General features: G+C 34.2%; 1 long non-coding RNA gene across 1 annotated transcript in view; it reads left to right on the forward strand.

Annotated features, from left to right (window-relative positions):
* Nucleotides 1–13005: 13005 nt before the first annotated feature.
* LOC114209823 (uncharacterized) overlaps nt 13006–23470 on the forward strand; it is a 58780-nt gene continuing 48315 nt past the window's right edge. Inside the window, exon 1 of the long non-coding RNA XR_003609422.1 lies at nt 13006–13389. This is a non-coding gene — a long non-coding RNA (uncharacterized LOC114209823). The remainder of the gene's footprint in view (nt 13390–23470) is intronic.

The following is a 23470-nucleotide window of genomic DNA, read 5'->3' on the forward strand; positions in this document are numbered from 1 at the left end:
TAACATGTGACTTAAAGTCCCCACCCTAAATCACATGCTTAGTTTTTCCTGACTTGGCCAGGCCCACCCTAAGACTATCAGGTGGGGTCAACCCTCATCCTAAATCACATTGTTACTGTGGGGCTACCGCAAGATTCCCAGGCAAATAAAGATTACCTCTAAGAAGATGAGGACAAAGATAAGATCTCTCTTTGGGGAAGGTCAAAATTCTTTACTGCACGGAGCTCTATCTTATGCCTCACTTTAAAAATTTACTTTTCAAAAGAATTATCTACACTTATTATCTTCACTTATTCACCTGCCTTTCACTCATCAAACTTATAAAATATAGCTTGTCATTCTTCATCATTATCACCATAATTATAATTATCATAACAATACATACTGAACCAAACAGTGAATTACTCACTAATAATTCCAACTTCCCAATGATTGAGGGAATATTATTATACCATTTTACAGATGAAGACACAAAAATGTTAAATTATATCCTTTAGGTCAAATAGCTGCTAGGTGACAAAGCTAGGATTCAAACCCAAAAAGACTGACTCTTGTGTATACATATTAACCTATACACATCAATAGGCAAAACACAACAATATATTCTCAAAGGCCAATAACTTACATGGTACTGAATCCAGTATATATTTAAAATTTCTCAAGTCATGTATCCTTATACCATACTTGGTGCGTGTGCACACACATACATACCCCCTTGAGTTTGAACTCAAGGTTTTAATTTTTACTCTGAGACATACTGAAGGAATTGAGACAAATTCCATAAGCTCTCATAATTGTCACACTGGGTTTTTGTAAGAATTAAGTAAAAGTTCACTAAATTCCATCCATTTTGTATACTATTCATATTCCAAAACATCCAACACGCTCTTCAGTTCCACTGTCTACCACAGTCTTAGCCAACCATCATCTCTCATGTGATCTACTTCAGTTTTCTTTCGTCCCTACTCTTGTGGCTCTTTCCAAGAAATTGATAGTACTGTATTAAAAATAATTACATATAAAAATGCAAACTGTTTTCATGGTGCCACTTTGGTTATAACTTTTTAATTACTTTCTCCTACTGGAATAATGTGTCAAATCCTTAACATGATCAGCAAAATTCTATGCTCTCCAACCATCGCCACCTTTGCACACAGGATATTCTTCATTCTCTTTGTTCCTCTGACATAATGGCCATTATTCAGATCTTCAAAAGTGATAAGATCCCTCCAGTCTAATGATTGCCACTCTGTGTGGGATAAATACTCTCCCCATTTCTCTCCGTATAGATAATGCCTATTCACTATCCCACAATTGAAAGCTTAAAATTTACTTCTCTCTATATGATACTGTATATTATATATAATATTATATATAATGCACATATAAATTTTACAATATACATTTTTAAACAAATAGTTGTAAAAAAATAATTGATTAGAAATAATCCCTCCTAGACTAGGCTTTCTCTGAGTATTGAAAATAATGCCAATCTTCTTCATCCATTGGTTTGGTAATACTTACAAAGTAGTAGGTGATTAATAACTTGTTAAGTAAGTAAATGAATGACTTGTGGAATAAATTACAGACAATTCTTCATTTTATCTTTGCTTCAATAAGAAAACAAAACAAAACAAAATCTGAGTATCCCAGATCATATTAATGAGGATATGGGGAGCTAGTTAATGAATTAGAACATATATAAAAAGTTTTGGAATCCAAATATCATCTGACTTGAGATTTTTGGCAACTTTCTCATTGTAGAAATTTCTATTGTCTATATCATATATTTTATAATTATTTTGAGACAAAATCTAGTATAGTAAAGATAGAAGACAGATGTAAACTAGGAAAAATAGACTAGATGTTCTTTTTAAAAAAACTCTCTGCCTTGATTGGATCATTTGTTTTGGGAGTGTTGAGTTTAATAAGTTCTTTATAGATTTCGGATACTAGCCCTTTATCTGATATGTCATTTACAAATATCTTCTCCCATTCTGTCGGTTCCAGAAGACATGAACAGACATTTTTCCAAAGAAGACATTCAAATGGCCAACAGACACATGAAAAAATGCCAGCATCGCTGGGCATCAGGGAAATCCACATCAAAACCTCACACCAGGCAAAATGGCTAAAATTAACAAGTCAGAAAATGACAGATGTTGGTGGTGATGCAGAGAAAGGGGAACCCTCCTACACTGTTGGTGGGAATGCAAGCTGGTGCAGCCACTCTGGAAAACAGTATGGAGGTTCCTCAAAAAGTTGAAAAGAGCTATCATATGACCCAGAAATTGCACTACTGGGTATTTACCCCAAAGATACAAATGTAGGGATCTGAAGAGGTACGTGCACCCCGATGTTTATAGCAGCAATGTCCACAACAGCTAAACTATGGAAAGAGCCAAGATGTCCTTCGACAGATGAATAGATAAAGAAGAAGTGGTGTACACACACACACACACACACACACACACACACACACACACACACAGACACACACAATGGAATATTACGCAGCCATCAAAAAAAAATCTTGCCATTTGCAACAACATAGATGGAACTAGAGGATATTATGCGAAGCGAAATGAGTCAATCAGAGAGAGACATATATCATATGGCCTCACTGATATGAGGAATTCTTAATCTCAGGAAACAAACTGAGTGTTGCTGGAGTGGGGTGGGGTGGGAGGGATGGAGTGGCTGGGTGATGGACACTGGGGAGGGTATGTGCTATGGTGAGCACTGTGAATTGTGTAAGACTGTTGAGTCACAGACCTGTACCTCTGAAACAAATAATACATTATATGTAAAAAAAAAAAAAAAAAAACAAGAAGAAGAAGAAGAAGATAGCAGGAAGGGAGAAATGAAGGGGGGGATATCGGAGGGGGAGACGAACCATGAGAAACTATGGATGCTGAGAAACAAACTGAGGGTTCTAGAGGGGAGGGGGTGGGGAGATGGGTTAGCCTGGTGACGGGTATTAAAGAGGGCACATACTGCATGGAGCACTGGGTGTTACACGCAAACAATGAATCATGGAACAAACACTACATCAAAAACTAATGATGTAATGTATGGTGATTAACATAACATTAAAAAAAATCTCTGCCATATCTGGCCTGCTGGATTACTTTCTGACAGAAAGCTGTCATGTAGTTAAACACTTAATGGAAGCACAAATAATAGTTTTTTACTATCAAGCAGAAGCAGACAACTATTTTCAGTGTTTGAAACAATTGGGCTGGTTTTATTGTAAGAGTGGAAAATACACACATTTGAGATAAAAAAATAAAAGTACTCAAATTTTTATTGTTTATAAATATTTTAGACTGATTTATCTTCTAAAATATTTATTATTACATTTCTTATTCTCAGGTACCTCATGAGAATGAAGTGAATAGCTACAATCTACTTAAAGAAAGCCTTTTCCATGTCAAGTTGTTTATACTAGATGTGTAACTTTTTAGTTCTCAGAGTAATCTTGGTATTTGTTAAAAAATAAAAGTGTGCTTTTAAGGGTATTCTATTTTTGGCCTCAAGTTTACAGAATTTAATAAATTTAGTAATCTATTTACTCATAGCGATTTCATCAAGAATCATTAAGTCCCTTAATACATTAACAAGCTCTATATTAATATACAGATGCTTACATACTGACATTATAAAGCCAGCAAAGTGGCCAGTGATAACAGCATTTGAATGCCCTCCCCAAATCTACAGATTTATCTAAGCAAAAAAAAAAAAAAAACTAAAATACTGGGGAAGAACTCAACTCATATCATGGAATGGGGTATATGCAGTTTATTAATATATAAAATGAGTCTGATTCATTTTCTTTTTTTTAATTTTTTATTGTTATGTTAATCACCATATATTACATCATTAGTTTTTGATGTAGTGTTCCATGATTCATTTTGATTCATACTCTGAGAGGCTTCACCTAGGATTATTTTGGACCCAACTTGACTTTCCCTTCTATTATTTTTTCTGGATTTTTTATCTCTATTTTTGTGGTAGATATTTGTATTTTAGAATGTCAGTTATCCATTTTCTCTTATTTTTGGACAGCAATACCCTGGTTTTTATTTAGAGTTCTTTTCCATCCTTATGAAGTCTGTGTACTTCCAGAGAAGCTGCCCTCTTCCCAGATGCTTCAATAACTCAGCACAATCCATCACTGGCTATAGGCATGAAAACATGAATGAGCATGTAATGACACAGACTAAGGAAGAGTTCAGATAAGCTTCTATAAGCTTATGGAAGTTACTTTTTAATTGTATATTTTGCATGCTTCATGTAAAATAAAATGATTACCCACATTGCATATGTTAACGTCCTTATGTTAAGTGTTTAAGAGTAGAAACTAAACCTATATCCTTTAATTCCAAAGTAAAATATGCAAAATACAAATATTAATGTTAATTCTATAGGTTAACCTGAATTTATATAAATTTATGATAATTATGGTACTTAACTGTAACAGAATTATTCTCATTAGAGGACAAACCAGGTTTGTTGATCACTATGCTGGCTCTAAGCCTTCACAACTTAATGAATGCTAAAATATTAAAATCTCATCCAGTTTACCATCGAGCCATAATTTATAAGAGTAAATGCATAATAATCCTTTGGACTTCAGAAGTAATTTATGAGCAATATTCTCACAGTGGATAATGATAATTCACTCTCAATTATCCCAGCTTGATTTAAATCATTGATTGCCCCATGTTTAATAATAATTTAGTAATAATGAAATTAATACTCCCCTCTATTTTTGTATAAAATTTTCAAAGACTCATGGTGAATTTAAACTTTAAAATGAAGGTTGATAAATATTTTCTTGCAACTTTTCTATTTTGGATTTTTCTCCTTCCAGGTATTGTTAACTTTATATGAGAAGTGTGATATCCTTGAAAATGTTGAGGTTGTATCTAATAAATTGTGCCCTACCACTATATTCAAGGTACCTCCAGAGGTGCCCAGATCTGGTATGTAGATGTCTGATTCTGCCAAAACTACATTGACAATACTCACTTTCAGAGATTTGAAGAAGGCATCAGTAGAATTAGTTATTTCTTATGATTAGCCATTTCAAAATAAAAGAAACACTTCACAAATATTTTTTAAGAACATTACAGAGTCTATTTCTAAAATGTATTATAATCATTATTAATTAAGCAGATATTACCCTGATTCTGTTAAAATGGCTTTATGGAATAATTTATATATTTAATAATTTTAGCAAATGAGGAAAATTTATCAAAGATGGCAATATCTAATGAGATTGGACTCATTCCAGCTATACTATGGCTTTTAATATAATGTTTTCTTTTTCCCATGGGTTGAGTACCTATTTAAGAAGACATAGTATGTTCTATTTGTGCAAAAATGAGGTCACCTATCTTCTCATCTGAGTTAGGATTGAGGAAAAAGCCAGTATAATCCCATAACTCAATGAAAAAAACAAACACAAAAACCTGAGTGTTCCTTAGGTTTGATTAGGAACATCATCTTTAGAAAAAATTTTGTCACAGAGCATTGTGTTTCCCTGATGATGTTGACAGCTACATAAGTCAATGCTGCTGGTTTTGTTTTTGTGTTTTTTTTTTAAGATAGTATTTGTGGAAAAATACAGAGATGGTAGCAAAATAAGAAGAAAAGAGGAAAAATCAGAATGCTGTTCTTTTCCCTTACTTGAAGCCAGTATCAGTAGAGGGGAAAGAAAGATCACTGCACTGTAACAAGACAGTTGATTTCTACTCTTACCCCTGTCATCAAATTCTTCTGTGACCTGTGAAAGATTACCTCTTAGAGTTGTCAGTTGCATTTATAAGAAGGATGGGAAGGAGATGGTCAATATTTCCCAACAAGAAGCATACATCAGCATCACTTTTTGAAATTAAATCAAATGCAAGTATTGGACCTTCACCACAAACCTACTGAATTAGAGCCTCTGTGGCTGGAACCAGATAAGTGCATATTCAAATTCCACAAATGATATTTCTGAACACCTCTGGAGCAGATGAATCCTTGGTGTTCTTTCTAGCTCTAACGTTTCTCTTTCTATGATTCTATAGAATGGATGTTAATCAATGGGGCAATATAATTTAGAGACACTAATTGAACTACAAAAGTTATCTTTAAACATTGTGTGTGCATGCATGTCTGTGTGTGTATGTGTACGTGGTGGAGGGGGGATGGAAAGAAGAGAGTCATCTCTGTAACAGGCACTCTGCTAGGTGCTGCAGATAAATAACAGATTTTAGAAATAATTTCCTGCTTTCAATTTGTTTAGTCTATTTCAGTGAGAAATCTAACAGACGATAACCGAGGAAATAGTTAAAATAACAGATGAGGGACAGAGATTTAGAGGATGGCGACATATCCTGTAATTACAGAGTTCAGGAATGCTGCAAAAAATCAGGTGTTTTTTTTTTTTTTTCCAGGTAAAAATAGCAAGGTGTACTTTAGAAAAGCCCGGCACAAGCAAAAATCATAAAGAGATTGGAAACATATTAAAAATTAAGAAATTGGAAAAGATATCTCTGTCCGTATTGTAAAGAAATTTCAATGTCTATATGTGAGCTTTGTTTTTACCTTAATGGGCACGGGAACATTACTAAATATTTACTATAAGATCTGGAATCACATTTAAAATGGTTTGAGGGTGTTAGTTGAAAATTAATTTTAAAACATAATTCTTTGAGAGCTTACAACATTCTAGTTTCCATGTTAACTAGTGTTTTTTTCACTTAATACAATAATTCTTTTCAGTGGTGTTGTTTTCCTTCAGTCTGAGGTTCAGAAAGGCTACACACTCCTATTATAGCAGATCTAGCTATATATGTTCCTTTTCTACTCATAAGACAGTGGGTTTGGAAACTACCCAGACGGGTTTTGTTTTAGGGACTCTGTCCACATGCAATAAAACTAATATAATTGTTATTTTAAAATCATTTTTTAAATTATAACACTCTTGAATGATCTCATCTACTCCCTTGGCTCAATTGCCATCATATGCTAAGGATATATATATATATTTCCTTTTGAAACATAAGAAAGTAAATACTCTTAATTGAGAAACATAATAGAGCCGAAGAGAAAAAAAATGAAGGTGCTTGTCCTAATATTCAAAATGGGGCTCCCTGTGACCATCCAAAGTGGGAAGACTCTCAGGCATGCTTTTTAGCTGACCCTCCAATATATTGTTCTGGGCTTTCTAAAAGAGAATATTTCTCACACTGTATTGTAATTATTAACAAACAAAATCTAGGAGGTCTGGGACTAAGTCTTTTTTTTATTTGTTATGCTCTTAAAAACTAAATAGTGCTTGGACCTAATGTTTATTAAATGTCTCTTGAATAAAGGTGTGATTAAATAAATGACTACTGACACCTCATTTTCAACCAGGTTATTTCCCCAACGTAAACATTAAAACATGACAGTAAAGTATTTATATTAATTCAAATATACATCAATTACCTCTTATGTCGCAAGCAATATTATCAGACCTGGGGATATAGCTAGAAACAAGAGGCTTAGGTTTCTACTTTCATGGATATCTATGAAAGAAATACATGATAAATATGTTTACTTTTAAATAGAAAAATTATGCAAAATTCATTCAGGAAATTAAACAGGGGAATGAGATAGAACGTTGATGTCAGAAACGGAGTGACTTTTAGAAAGAGTAGTTTGAAGATGTAACATTTTAATTAAGGTGTGAAGGATACAAATAAAGTGCTAAAAGAAATAAATGTCAACTAAGAAGTCTATATAGAGCAAAATAATCCTTAAAAATGAGGTAAATAAAGACACACTTTATTTTTTCTGGAGGAAACACTCAAAACTCTATGTATTTATATATATTACAAATGACAGAGATCTTTTTAGGGTGATACAAAATTTCCAAAAAAGGTTGTAATTGTGCAATGGCTATTCAATTATATAAATATTATTTTTTTAAATCACTCAATTGTACATTTAAAATGATTGAGTTTTATGATATATAAATTATACCTCAATAATATTGTTTAAAAAAGCAAAAATATACCTAATATTTCTTCAGTGAAACATTCCCAATTTTTCTATACAGTTATTTGCATGTTTTCCTGTACCCCAGAATACCAGAATACTTTGCAAATCCTATCATTGTAATAACCAATTGGGGAAACTTGAGTGTCTCCACAGCTAGACTGAAAACATCTAAAGGTACTGATCATAACTTATTAACATTTCTGTCACTAGACTAATCAAAATAAGTTAAAAGCAATTTGTTTTCTGACTTTCTTAAAGAATGCTGATACCACCTGTACCTCTGAAAGAAATAATACATTGTATGTAAAAAAAAAGAAGATAGTAGGAAGGGGAAAATGAAGGGGGGAGATCGGAGGGGGAGACGAACCATAAGAGACCATGGACTCAGAAACTGAGGGTTTTGGAGGGGAGGGGGGTGGGAGATGGGTTAGCCTGGTGATGGGTATTAAGGAGGGCACTTTTGAATGGAGCACTGGGTGTTATACGCAAACAATGAATCATAGACACTACATCAAAGACTAATGATGTAATGTATGATGACTAACATAACATAATAAAATTAAATAAAAAAAAAGAATGCTGATACCAAGTCTGTATTGTTTGCATTAATCCATGCCAGGTGTATCACAATTCTTTAGTAATAGTGTACCTTAATTTCACTTTAGCTTTTTTTATTGTAAACTTCTAAACGCTAGAATGCATCTTACCTGAGTTTGCAAAGTTATTTATACAGTTATGTTCACATTAAAATTGTGCTTTATAGGAGAGGAAGAAAAATTATACAAATCTTCATTAATAGGGAATTGATTAAATAAAGTAAGGTGGACCCACTCAGAATGCTCTGTATTTTTATATTCTAATGGGATAAATAGAGCCTAGCAATGAAAAAGTTCTTCGTTATATGGTTAAGTGTAAAGATGCTTCAAATTATGTGTACTATAATTTTATTTTGTTTCCTTAAAAAGTTGATAGATGATAACAACAAAAAAATTATATAGAGAGCATCAAATCCAAGATACTTGCTATCAGGAAGTTGGAGGAACTTTAAAAAATTTGCACATGTGCAATAAAAATTATCATAACATAAAAATTATCATAACATCAAAATTTGTCAGCCCTGGGAAAACTGGACAGCTACATGCAAAAGAATGAAAGTGGACCACTTTCTTACACCATACACAAAAATATACTTAAAATGAATTAAAGGTCTAAATGTAAGATCTGAAACATAAAATTCCTAAAAAAAAAAAAAGGCAGTAATCTCTTGGACATCAACCTTAGCAATATTTTCCAGGTTCTGTCTCTTCAGGTAAGGGAAGCAAAAGCAAAAATAAACAATTGGGTCTATAGTAAACTAAAAAGCTTTTGTACACTGTGAAAAAGCATCGATGAGATGAAAAGGCAGCCTACTGGTTGGGAGAAGATATTTGCAAATTATATATCTGTAAGGGGTTAATATCCAAAATATAAAAAAAAATCATAGAAGTCAACATCAAAAATCAAATAATCTAATTAAAAAATGAGCAGAGGACCTGAATAGACATTTTTTCTAAGAAGATACACAGATGGCTAACAGGCACATGAAAAGATGCTCAACATCACCAATCATTAGGGAAATGAAAGTCAAAACCGCAATGAGATATCATCCTATCTGAGTCAGAATGGCTGTTATCAAAAGACAAGGAATAACAAGTATTAGCAATGATAGGAAGAGAAGGCAACTCTTGTGGACTGTTGGGAAAGTAAATTGGAGCAGCCACTATGGAAAACAGTAGGGAGTTTCCTCAAAAAACTAAAAATAGAAGTACCACATGATACAGTAATTCCACTTCTGGGTGTTTACCCAAAGCAAACAAAAACATGAATTCTGAAACCTATATACACTACCATGTTTATTGTAGCATTATTTACAATAGCCAAGATACGGAAGCAACCTATGTCCATAGACAGATGAAATAATAAAGAGCTGTGGTATATATACACAATGGAATATTACTCAGTCATAAAAGAGAATGAAATTTTGCCATTTATGACATCATGGATAGAGCTAGAGGGTATTATGCTAAATGAAATAAGCCAGACAAAGATAAAAAACATATAAATTCACTTACATGTAAAAACTAAAAAACAGGTGTGCCTGGGTGGCTCAGTCAGTTAAATGTCTGACTATTGGTTTTGTTTGGTTCAGGCTGTGATCTCATGGGTTGTGAGACTGAGCCACACTTGGAGCTCCCTGCCCAGCTGGGAGTCAGCTTGAAGATTCTCTCCCTCTGCCCCTCCCCCCTCAAATAAATAATAAATAAATCTCTAAAAAAATAAAAAGCAGAACAAATGAACAAAGAAACAACAAAAACAAAAAGAGAAATAGACTCATAATTATAAAAAGCAAACAGTGGTTCCTTAAGGGGCAGGGAGGTGGTTAAATGGGTGAAATGGGTGAAGGGGATTAAGAAGTACCAACATTCAGGTTTTAAAAGTACAATATACAGATTATAGTCAATAATATTCTAATACTTTTATACTGGTGAGCATTTAGTAATTTAAAAAAATCAATCCTATTTATTGACTTAAAAACAGGTTGTTGTTCATGAACATCTTCCATATGGTAAATTGTCCTTCAGAATAGAAAACAATTTCCCCATAATATCCATTAAAATACTTGAGACTGAATTCAAAATAAAGATCTAACTAACACCCAAACATTAAATAAACAAAGCAGAACAGCCTTACAATTTGTGCTGGATAGGGGAACCTGGCAACTAAAATTCATAAAGTAATCCAGTCTATAATAGAATTGGTGAATAATTCCCAGGCAGTACATTCACTTTGGGATGACTAAGCTGAAAATTATTCTAGGAACCATAAAACTTTGTTGGAATGATGAAGAGTTTGGAAAGAAATCTGGAGAAAAGCGACTTATGGATTAAAATCTGCTGTGATTGATTTCAACAAGTTTTAGCAGAGACCCAGTGGATATTACATACTCTACTGTAAGACTCAGATATTGACATGCATTTTTATGGCATTTATGTTTTTGCAGGTTCTTAAAAATCTAAATTGTTCTGGACAACCTATAAAGAAGGGATTACATTTTTATGACATTCTATAATAAATTAATTTGAATACATTAAATTGTGCCTAATTGAAGAGACTAACATTATGGAGAATGTGCAGTTCACATTGTATGTCTGTGTATTTTAAGTCCCTTATAAAAAGACTGAATTGATTGTGTAAACTAAAAAATATAAGAATTGAACATTTAAGAGTAACTATTTAAAATGAAAACTACTAATAAAAATAGAAAGACATTAATTCTAAGTGAATTCATGCATATTAGGGTTTAATAATCACTTTAGAAATATGGTAGCGAAAATATTTTAGCCTCATATTTACACAGCTTATTACCATTTATTCTGAGTTATTCATTTTATTGTGCACATCTTTTACAAAAGTGTCATTATATTCAATATTCTCTATATAGAAAGGAAAATATCTCTACTGGATTATTTAGTAAAGTAATTCAAATTTAAACTTTTGGCAGACTATTTTTCATAGTACATATGGATATATTTTACTAGTAGTATAAGGAAACATAATACCTAGAAGTTGTATTCCAAAGAAGTAAAGCATATAAATGAAGAAAATATTGCCTGTAAAGGAAAACAAAAAATAAAAACAAAACAAAACACTGAACCTATATTATTTGGTTAAGGTAAAACACAACAAAATGTGAAATAGTTAAGATTAAAACACAGCACCAAATGCATAAATGAATCAACCTAGCCAATCATTTACCTAGATCACATTAAGGTTTATATTCATCAATAACATTCAATAAATTAAAGATAAACTATAACTTGAACCAATAGTTTTCTATATGTGTGTGAAAATTAAGCAAAAGATCTTTTTTCATTCAAAAATTAAGACAAATGAATAATAAAATTCTGTCTGTCAAAATGTACAGATTTGAAGTGATAGCCTCCAATATTGGAGTCTGTTCCTTTAGTCTCTTTTTATACCTTCTGCATTAATAGATGGATCACCCTTGCCAATTCATGAATTTAGAGAGCATGGGGTGCTCTTCATGCTGGCTACATGATTTTGATTTTGTTTTGTACAAGTCTGTTAGAAGGTTTAATGTAAGTTATTTTGCAAGCAAATTTCAGGACAAGGGCTATGTCTCCAACAATTTCATCATGTCCTTAACCCCATTTCCTGTGGTTACCATTATCTATAAACTTGATAGCAAATGATTATAGGATGTAGTGTTCACAGTATCCAGGGTGATTTCCAAACTGCTAGTGTGCCCCTTAAGTGTTTGTTTCTAAGAAAGAAAAAGAAAAGCAGCAAGAATCAAGTGTTGAACCCTGCTGTTCCATTGAGTTTTAAAGCTTCAGATTCTATGGTATCAAAATACTCCAGAAATATGAATAATGTCCTGGTGGTATTTGCTGTGCCCTCTCAGTTATGTAATCCCTCATGCAACCATTGGCAATGCATTTCAGTAAACTCATTCTGTCACACATGCATCTATTATTGCCCGTACTTTTATTGTACACCTACTATGTGCCATACGCTATCTGAGAAACAGTGTATACTTAAGGTGTTGCAACAAATGGAGATGGCCTCTGCCTTTTTAATAAAGTGCTATAAAGGAAAAGGTAATGGTGCTGTGAGCGGTCAAAGGGACTAATTACATAAGTGGTGAGAAATGAGGAGAAACTATTAACTCAGATTGAGTATCAGTGAGGGACTCTCTACAAAAGGACGTAATGTTAAAAACTGAGACCTACACGAAAAGTAATAGTTATCTAGGGAGAAATTTAGTGAAGGAGGCAACATACAGTCTCCTGGGTAGAAAAGAACTTGGAGTGTTTCAGGAACTGAAAAACCACATGATTTCCTGAACATAATGAACAAGCAGGGAAATGATAAGATTAAGATGAAGAAGTTGGAAGGAGCTGGGCATATAGGGTGTTTTTATATCCACATTTTTATAGTAAGACAGACAGACTTTGAAAGTATTTAAGAGAGGTAGTAACATTCAACTTATATTTTTAAAAGATCATTCTCGTATAGAAAATCAATTGGAGGGAAGTGGAAGGGAAATTGGGCATTTAATTTAAGAAGAGAATTGCAGAGCCAGTAGTAGGAGATGATGACATGTTCTATGGTGTTAAAATAGAGGTGGAGAGAACGGGAAAGCAACATTTTGGAGATATACTTCAGAGACATTGGTGGCATATTGCATTTTGATAATGATGGGTGTGAAGAGGAAGTGACCCAACATGCTGTTTGAGTAACAAAATAGGTGGAGATTCTGAAGTCTGGAGGAAGAGAAAGATTTGGCAGGTAAGATTAAGCATTCAGTTTTGGATGTGTTAAATTTGAAAATTTGTGTCAGACATCCAAGGGGAGCTATAACAAAATCTGTTGGTTATATAAGGCTTGATCTGAGAAGATAATTTTAGTTTAGAAATAGTAATTTTGGAACTGTTGAAATGTAAGTAGTATTTAAAGCTGTGGATATGTATTAAATACCTATTTTATAAAAACCTCCTGTGTTCAAGGTTCTTACGCTCATTAAGGGGAAAAATATGCTCACATAGAAAGTTAATACCAGCCTAATGGAACTAATTGTAGCACATTATAGAGTGCTAGTTGCTTGTTAGGACTATAGCTGGTTCAAATAAAAAAAAAAGTAAAGTTCTATTACTGTGGCTCAGAAAGATAGAAGCTTCATTGACCCATGCATCAAAAACCTAGGGATATATGAGATAATAGAAAATATATTTTGGTCTCTACCCACCCTAGTTCCTGGCACAGAGATCCTAAACACTCTAATTCCCTTCCTTCCTTCCTTCCTTCCTCTTTCTTTCTTTTTTTCTTTCTTTCTTTCTTTCTTTCTTTCTTTCTTTCTTTCTTTCTTTCTTTCTTTCTTTCTTCTTTCTTTCTTCTTTCTTTCTTTCTTTCTTTCTTTCTTTCTTTCTTTCTTTCTTTCTTTCTTTCTTTCTTTCTTTCTTTTTCTTTTCTCTTTTCCTTGGCTTAGCATCAAAATTCTCTTACAGGGCAGTTCATTGTAGTGATATTTTACTAAAGGTAGTTTTGTAGAAGAAGATGTAGAGACAATAACTGTTTTGTAGAGGTTTAAGGTCAAATTTATACTCTTAATTGTTCTATTTTGCCCCCCCTCTGATATTTTAATTTTTTTACTCAAGATTTATTTCTGCATTATAAAGCTGCTTTTTACCTGTGCTTTTTGTCATACAAGCCATCCTTTAGACTTTGCCTTTACATTATTTGGTTAGTAGAATAAAAATGACCAGAAAAAAAACTTGCCTGGTTTTGAAGGAAAAATGAAATGTCTATTCCTGAGCATTTCCTAGGAAAAACATGGTCATGAAATTTATTGATATAGTTGGGAATTCAGCCTCTTTGCATCCTGGATCCATCTTCTCTAGAAATGCATCCTTTAAATATCATTATATTGTCAGTAATTATGAAATAAATTAGTAAACTTATTCAAATAAGTGAACCATTTGATATTTGATTTTCTCACGCATTTTGACACTAATTTCATTAGACCTTGCCTAAATACTAAAAATCTATATAAAATATTTTTCCAACCTTAAAATGAAATTAATCACATGATATGATGGTTGGTTGGTGAAGATTTCTGTAACTCATTTGGATAAACTAGTCTAGGGATTATCTGATTATTGAATTAGTAAGGCAAGGAAGAGATTTTATAAAATTCTGTTTAGAAGGTTATAAACATCTTTTATATCACACCCTGGGCATCAGTTGATTATTCAATGCCCTCTTCAAGTCACATTTCTTCCATGACTGTACCTTCACAGATGCCTCTAGACAGATGCCTCTTCCTCCACTGTCCCTATATTGTAATTAGTACCTTTCTATAATAGTTTGCCTTCTGAAACCTGTTTATTTCCCATCAATAATATAGATGTTTGGCACCATGTAAAGTCAACTTCTGTATTCTACACAGTGTCTAGTACAGTATCATATTTTTAGTAAATACGAAACACATAAATGATAGCTGATTAAAATATATTCATTTTGAGGGGCACCTGGGTGGCTCAGTCAGTTAAGTGTCTGCCTTCTGCTCAGGTCATAATCTCAGGGTCCTGGGATTGAGCCCTGCCTTTGGGGGGGTGGTCCCTGCTCAGGGGGGACTCTGCTTCTCCTTCTCCCTCTGCCCCACCCCGGCTTGTGCTCTCTCTCTCTCTCTCTCTCTGTGTGTCTCTCAAATAAATAAATAAAAAAAAATCTTTTTTAAAAAATTAGTTCATTTTCAGCATGTAAGCCTCAGATTAATGTGTTGGGGAAAAAAAAAATCATTCTAGTGTGCTCTTTAAGTCCCTACTGGTTGATAAATTCAACCACAGAGGGAAAACCTCTGATTACAGGGAATGATTTTGGCAATAGGATGAATACATTAAAGTAGGTTACCTCTGAGTTGTATTTGTTTGAAACCCTATGAGAGAGCTTTTATAGACATCTAACTTTTCTGTTGCTTCAATAATAAAGAAGCTTTTTATTTAATGAGATTAGGTATACAAGCTTTGCAAATAATTTACATTGTTAAGATAGACTGATAGAGCTCAGCAAGAGATGGAATGAAAGTATTTAGAAATCTAATTATCAGTTGGCATTGGAGTGTGTCTGATCTGGAAACATTATTTAAAAAATGTATTAGGTAAAATACTAGGGAGAAACATGCTCGTATGGTTTCAAGGACCAGAAAAGGGGTACTTCTTCTGACCTCAATTAACTTCAGATGTAAAATGTTTATAAAACGACTAGTCTAAAGGTTAAAAGGTATGGTATGGTGAAATGAAGTGTATTTCCTGAATTCTAGCTAATAGATTTCAAACTGAAATATGGTTTTACAGTTGTTCCCTGTGTCTCAGAAGATATTGCATAAAGAATATTGTGACAGACATTACTAGCTTTCTCATTTTCCCCTTCTTCCATATGATAGAGTTGAATAAGGAGTGGTTGTCCAGCTAAATGCTCTAAAGTCTTCTCTCTATCCAGATGTGACCATATATTTAAATTTTGGACAGCAGGATGTCAATAGAAATTATATGTTTCACTTCCAGTGTATGTCCTTTAAATTAAGGTGGTCTTACTCCTCTTTCTTTTCTTCTTTCCTGCCATGCTATATGTAGTCTTTATGAAAGAGTTGGAATAGCTGTTTGGCCACAAATATGAAGACAAGAATTGAAGATGATAATGCCTCCTTACCAGCCTAGACAACCTATCTTTGTACTCTTAAAAAAAGTATAATAAGGAATTAATATATACTTCAAATTTAGCATGGCACATAAGTGAGGATAGAAAACTGATGACAAAGCATAAAAAATAATACGAAATAAAAGTGAAAGTGAAACTCTTACACACACACACACACACACACACACACAGATGGGGAATAAGTACCTAAATGCAGGTTTGACAGAGGTGGCATACAAAAATGGAAGATACCCAGTTAAGTTTGAATTTCAGATAACAGCTTTTAGTATAAATATGTCTCCAACCATATTTGGAATATAATTATACTAAAAAGTTATTTGTTAAATTTATCTGATACCAAATAAAAATGGTGTCCTGCACTTTTATCCAGTGACCATACTTAAATATATATATATATATAGAGAGAGAGAGAGAGAGAGACAGAGAGAGAGAGAGATCAGCATAAGTGACATGGTAGCATAGGATGTCCCTTGCTCTTGTTTTTGAATCCTCCTTCAACAGCAAAAATTTGGCATCCACTCATGAACAAAAGTGCCTTTGAGGGAACTGTGAGATCTAGCCTCATATGTCAAAGGGCTGGGAAAAGGTATTGTTTACTTCTACACGAAATAATAGGCAGACAGACCCTGGTCCTGGCTGTGGGATCCTGCAGTGGCCTGTGATCCAGCTCTAGCCTCTCTTGGAATAGTCTGGGGGTCTCTAGGAAACACTGTCTTAGACAATCACCCATGGATGAGAGCCTTTGTGGAAGTCGTAGTTTCCAAAGCAAATTTCCAGCACAATGGTTAAGCAAAAGAATAAGTGTCTGAATGCCCTGAAGTGGGTAAGAGGAACAGTTTGATTTTACCTGTTCACTCCTCTACCAAGCCAGCATAGTTCAGGGCCAAGAGATATTTTCTTGACCTGTGATTTCCCCTGTCAGGGAAAGGGAGAGCATGTGAATAAGCACTAAGCTTCCCCAACTTTATGAGCCCCAACCGAAGGAGCTCATTTCTCTCTCATCTTATCCAGGGAACTGAATCTTAAGGTATATGACTGGGGAGTGTGAAGAAACCAGAGAAGTGGTAAACAGAATACTTGGAGGGTATGAAAATGACACAGCTTCTACTAAGCACATTGTAGACTCCGTCAAAAAGCCCATCCATGAACCACTGGGAACACTTCACCCACAGATCCCCCAGTGGCCCAGGGGCATCCCAAGCCCTCCCTGTGTCTCAACCCCGCACACCCTCACCCTGTGGCTGGATCCCTGTATGTGCTCCTGACAGCAGGAGTAAGAGCTAGCTTTGGCATGTGGCTAATGAGCATTTGCAAAATGCTGGCCTAAATCTGTGGGCCAGGGAGTGACCACAAAACTGTGCTTTAGTATTAACTTTCGGAAAACAAAAGAGAGTCTGTCAGCACTTGGCCTGGTGCTTTGCAGGATCCCCAGAAGGCATATACACTTAGGAATTCTGCCACAAGAAGGAGGAAGATGCATGGAGCAAGTGTACCCATAGAAAGTCTGAGATAGCCTCAGTATCTCTAGCAGGGTAAATGGAAGGTATTTCTCTCCCAAAGGCAGTTAGTAAAAACTGGAGGAGGTGAATACTGCATCAAATGCAAAGACTGCAACCTAAAACCTCAAGGAACATAAAAATCAAGGTGACGTGACATCCCTGGAGGAGAATAAAAGAAGGAGTGAAAGCTTATTTAAAGAAATAATGAATGAGAACTTCTGCAAATCTGGGGACACGTGGATATTGAAGACCATCAAGGTCATAGGAAACCAAACAGAGTCAACTTGAAGAGATCCTCTGCAGGACATATTATAATAAAGTGTCAAAAGTCAAAGACAAAAAGAGAATCTTAGAAACAGTAAGAGAAAAATGCTAGTGACTTACAAGAAAACCCCCTTAAGGCTATCAGCAGATTTCTTAGCAGAAGCCCTATAGGCCATGAAAGAGTGGGATGATGTATTCAAAGTGCTGAAAGCAAAGAACACAAAACAAAACAAAAACTACCAACAAAGAAAACTTTACCCAGCAAAGCTGTACTTCAGAAATGAAGGAGAGATGAAGACTTCCCCAAACAGCTGACACAGTTCATAACTATGAGACCTGCCTTACAAGAAATGCTGAAAGGAGTTCTTGAAGCTGAAGTGAACAGATGCTAATTAGTAACAAGAAAATATATGAAAAAACACAACATGCTAGTAAAGGTAAGCATATAGTCAAATTCAGAATACTCTAATGCTATAGTATAGCAAGGTATTAACCATTTAACCTATAAAGGTTAAAGTATTAAAAATAACTATTGATACAATAATTTGCTAAGGAATTCACAATATAAAAATAGCTAAATTATGACATCAAAAATATAAAAAAGAGGGGAATAAAGGGTATGTATGCAAAGTTGTTATCAGTTTAAAATAGACCATTCTATATATATAATGTTTTATGTAAACCTCCTTGTAACCAAAAAGCAAAACCTACAGTAGATTTACAAAGATAAAGAGAAAGGAATTAAAGCATACTACTTTAGAAAATTAATTCACAAAGAAAGGCAGCAAGAAAGAAAGGAAAAGGGGAATTATAAAAGTCAGAAAACAATGAATAAGATTGCATAAATAAGCTTACCTATTACCCTTACCTATTAATAATTACTCTAAATAAAAACGGGTGGATTTCTCCAGTCTAAAGACATAGATTGGCTGGATGGATGGAAAACAAGACCCAAGCATATGCTGGCTAAAAGACACACCTCAGCTGTAAAGATATACAGTCTCAGAGTGCAGGGATAGAAAAAGACATTCCATGCATTTTTCACTTGGTCACTTTCAGTGCTATATCACCTTTGAATAAAATATAGTTTGTCCTCAACTTCCTTATATATTCATGGAAGTATGTCCTGGTTTGTGCTTGGCCTTATACCATACTTCATACTTTAAGGAAGTTGTACTCTTCTTCACCATATCCTGGTGCTTATAGCTTAATAAAAATAAGAACATTGTTAAAAATTTGACTTTATACTTGTGAAGGCTTCACAAATAAAATGAGTCTAACTATCCTAGGAGACTATCCTATCTTTTCTGACCAGAAGGACTTAATAACAAACTGCATACAGGGGATGAAGTAAAAGAAAGTGAAAAATAATACCTCTTACAATGATTTCACATTTCTACTATTTTTGAGTTCAGCATTTCAATTTTCTCTTTTATATTTTATGTAATTATAATCAGTTTTCATTTATTACCTTATACTCAAATTTTAACTACCATATCTCTAAAGTAAGAAGATATTTTAATTAACTTCTTAATTAACATTGATTATTAGTTTGTGTATTATATTTCCTCTTCTAAAGAAAAAAAAAAGGTGAGCATTTAAGGGATTCTTTTTTTTTTAAGATTTTATTTATTTATTTGACAGAGAGAGACACAGCAAGAGAGGGAACACAAACAGGGAGAGCGGGAGAGGAAGAAGCAGGCTTCCTGCGGAGCAGGGAGCCCCATGCGGGGCTCGATGCGGGGCTCGATGCGGGGCTCGATGCGGGGCTCGATGCGGGGCTCGATGCGGGGCTCGATGCGGGGCTCCATCCCAGGACCCTGGGATCACGACCCGAGCCAAAAGCAGACACTTAACGACTGAGCCACCCAGGCGCCCCCATTTAAGGGATTCTATCAACTTTCAGTACAGCTTCATTGGTTAGTTTGACGGAACTATGAAGAAATAATGCCACAAATGAAATACCTGTGATAGTGAAGATATCTCTAGGAAAAAGAAATGGTTTGAGTTGAGAGAGAATATAATGTGAAATTAATTTTATGTATTTGGATTAAGAGAATGAGGATGAAATTTTAGGAGATGATTTGCCTGTTATGTGGCAAGGATTGAATTTCTGTTAATATATTTTATATATTTTCATCTATTTAATCCTTAAAATAACGTTTTAAAGCAGATAACACTGTCCCCATTGACAGATGGAAAAAAATGGTCCCAGGAATATTAACGTAACAGACTCAATATGACATTGAGTCTGTTAAAGAAAGAATTAAGAGGGAAGCCTGGGTGGCTTAGTTGGTTAAGCATCTGCCTCGGGCTCAGGTCATGATCTTCAGGTCCTGGGATGGAGCTGAGTATCATGTATCTATCTATCTATCTATCTATCTATCTATCTATCTATCTATCTATCTATATCGGGCTCCCTGCTCAGCAGGGTGTCTGCTTCTCCCTCTCCCTCTGTGTGCTTTTTCTCTCTCTCAAATAAATAGATAAAATTTTTTTTAAAAAAGAGTTAAGATTAAAACCAATTGGGCTGTAAACTCAATGCTGTTTCCACCATAACTTGCTGCCTCACTTAAATAAAAGCATTTATTTATTTTTATTTGTTTTTGTTTATTTTTAAAGATTTTATTTATTTTATTTATTTATTTGAGAGGGAGAGAAAAAGAGAGAGAGCACAAGTGGGATCATGACTTGAGCCGAAGTCAGATTCCTAACCCATTAAGCCACCCAAGTGCCCCAAGCATTTATTTTTATTAAGGATAGCTTACAATGAGTAAATGACAAATTTTGGTAGTATAGTGACAATCTGGGCATGAGTAGGACTCAGATCAAGTTTTTTGTTGTTGTTTTTGTTTTAAGATTTTATTTTTATTTATTTGAGACAGAGAGAGAGCATGAGAGAGAGAGAGAGCAAGTATAAGTGAGGGGTGGGCAGAGGGAGAGGGTGAAGCATACTTCCTGTTGAGCAGGGAGCCCGACACAGGGCTCAATCACAGGACCCTGGGACCATGACCTGGCCCAAAGGCAGACAGAACTTACCCAACTGGGTCACCCAGGTGCCTCGATCAAGTTTATTTTTAAAAGATTATATGTCAAAGTTAATTAGGTAAGATAAGGAATTACGTTTGAAATTTTGATGTATATGACTCTTTCTGACATATAACAATTGTTAATTCTAATTAGTTTCAGCTTTAAATCAAAGTTTACATTATAACTTGTAGCTTTACAAAGCATTTTACAAATATAAATATCTATAATCTTGAATCATATTTTCTCTACACTGGGATAGCAAATCTAAGTCTGTCAGATATTTTATTCACTGCTAACATATAACTGACAACTGTTCATACCTGAGGCATGCTAAATTAGCTTGTATGTGAAAAGATAGTGACAATCAATCTAAAATCCTCAGAATGGGTACTAAGTGATGACAAGGAAGTCACATCCAGGCATCTGGATCTTCCTGTAATTTTCCCCAGACACCCCGTTAATAAAGAGGCCCCAGACTCTGATAAAGGATGAAATGTTAACAGATCCTGGGAAGAAACTGTTTGTTTCCTTGGCAGCCCTATGAGCAAGCGGCAGTCTGATCATTCCACACCCAAGAGATGTTTAACACAGACGAGGAAAATTAAGATGATACAAATAGATTTCTTCTCCTTTTAACGCCCTGAATTAATCTTCATATTAACACTGACTGAATTGTTAACCAAAAAAAAAAAAAAACAAAAACAAAAAAACTGAAACAACACCCATCCTACAGATGACATTTTCCTTTGTCTCCAGCTGAGTTTCTGAGAAGCACAAATTTTGCAGAATGTCATTTTATTTGATCAAATATCTCTGAATGATTTGTAAGTCAAACAAACAAGAAATGAGAACAGTGGTGATTATTTTTAGAGTGGTAGTATTCATTCCTGAAATAATATCTTCTAATTAGAATGTTACAGGTGAATATTTAGCACAGTAGTAGAAAACAAAATAAACATATTTGTAAATATTTGCATCATTCAGTTGAGAAAAATGAAAATATGAGTTATAATAAATCATGCAGTCTTTTTATAGTATTAGCAAAAATGTTTGTAGAAAATTATACCAAAATGGAATTCATAAACCACAGAAATAAAAGTTTTATTTACATGAAATATAAGCTGGTTAAAAAGCAAACATTCAAGGATTTAAAGTAAAATGTTCTCATTATATCAGTGAAGCAACTGGGGCTGAGATAGTTTATGTAATTTCCAATCATAGAAACACACACTGAGGGCGCCTGGGTGGCTCAGTTGGTTAAGCGACTGCCTTCAGCTCAGGTCATGATCCTGGAGTCCTGGGATTGAGTCCCACATCGGGCTCCCTGCTCGGCGGGGAGTCTGCTTCTCCCTCTGACCCTCTTCCCTCTCGTGCTCTCTATCTCTCATTCTCTCTCTCTCAAATAAATAAATAAAATCTTTAAAAAAAAAAAGAAACACACACTGATAGTTCTAATTCAAACTCATTTAAAAATTTATGTATAAATTTGAGAAAAATAACTAGCTTTTATTTCATCATTTTTAAATGAATGTAATAAAGCAAATTATAACCATATTAAAATGTTATAGGAAGGGAAGGGAAAAATGAAGGGGGGGAAATTGGAGGGGGAGATGAAGCATGAGAGACTATGGACTCTGAGAAACAAACAGGGTTCTAGAGGGGAAGGGGTTGAGGGGATGGGTCAGCCTGGTGATGGGTATTAAAGAGCGCAAGTACTGCGTGGAGCACTGGGTGTTATATGCAAACGATGAATCATGGAACACTACATCAAAAACTAATGATGTAATGTATGGTGATTAACATAATAAAAAATGCTATCAACAAAATAGAAATTAAGCAAGTCACATGAAAGATATAATTCCAGTTTGTTATAATACTGAATTGGGTCATAATCTAGCATAATTTCTTCTATAGAATTTATTAATCTGTTTTAATTATTAGGTGTCATACTAATTATATTTAGGAATTGTCTTGGAAAACAGACATTTTTACTGAAATGTAAAATGAAAACTTCTCCTATTGTTGAATTGCAACCCTTTCACCCGTGTTGACTACCTTTAAATCTGATGAATATACCCATGTAAATTTTTTAAAAATACATTATTCTCTAAACTTCTTGTGTTCTTGGGGAAAAAAAAATCAAAAGACCTAGAAGAGCTAGGTAGAAAGAAAAAGAAATGAATAAGGTTAATTTTGTCAGACAAAAGTAGTTGTTTTCCTTTTCTCCATTTGTAGCAAGTAAAATGGCCAAGAACAGACAGTTCCTAGCACTACTAGATGTGGACACATGACTAAATTCTGTCTAATGCCATCTAAAGCAGAAATACCCTGCTAGATATTCCTAAATAGTATTATCCTTT

Source organism: Eumetopias jubatus, unplaced genomic scaffold (assembly GCF_037043125.1).
Source record: "Eumetopias jubatus isolate StellerSeaLion01/CBP00866 unplaced genomic scaffold, mEumJub1_p1.0 scaffold_9, whole genome shotgun sequence".
NCBI lineage: Eukaryota > Metazoa > Chordata > Mammalia > Carnivora > Otariidae > Eumetopias > Eumetopias jubatus.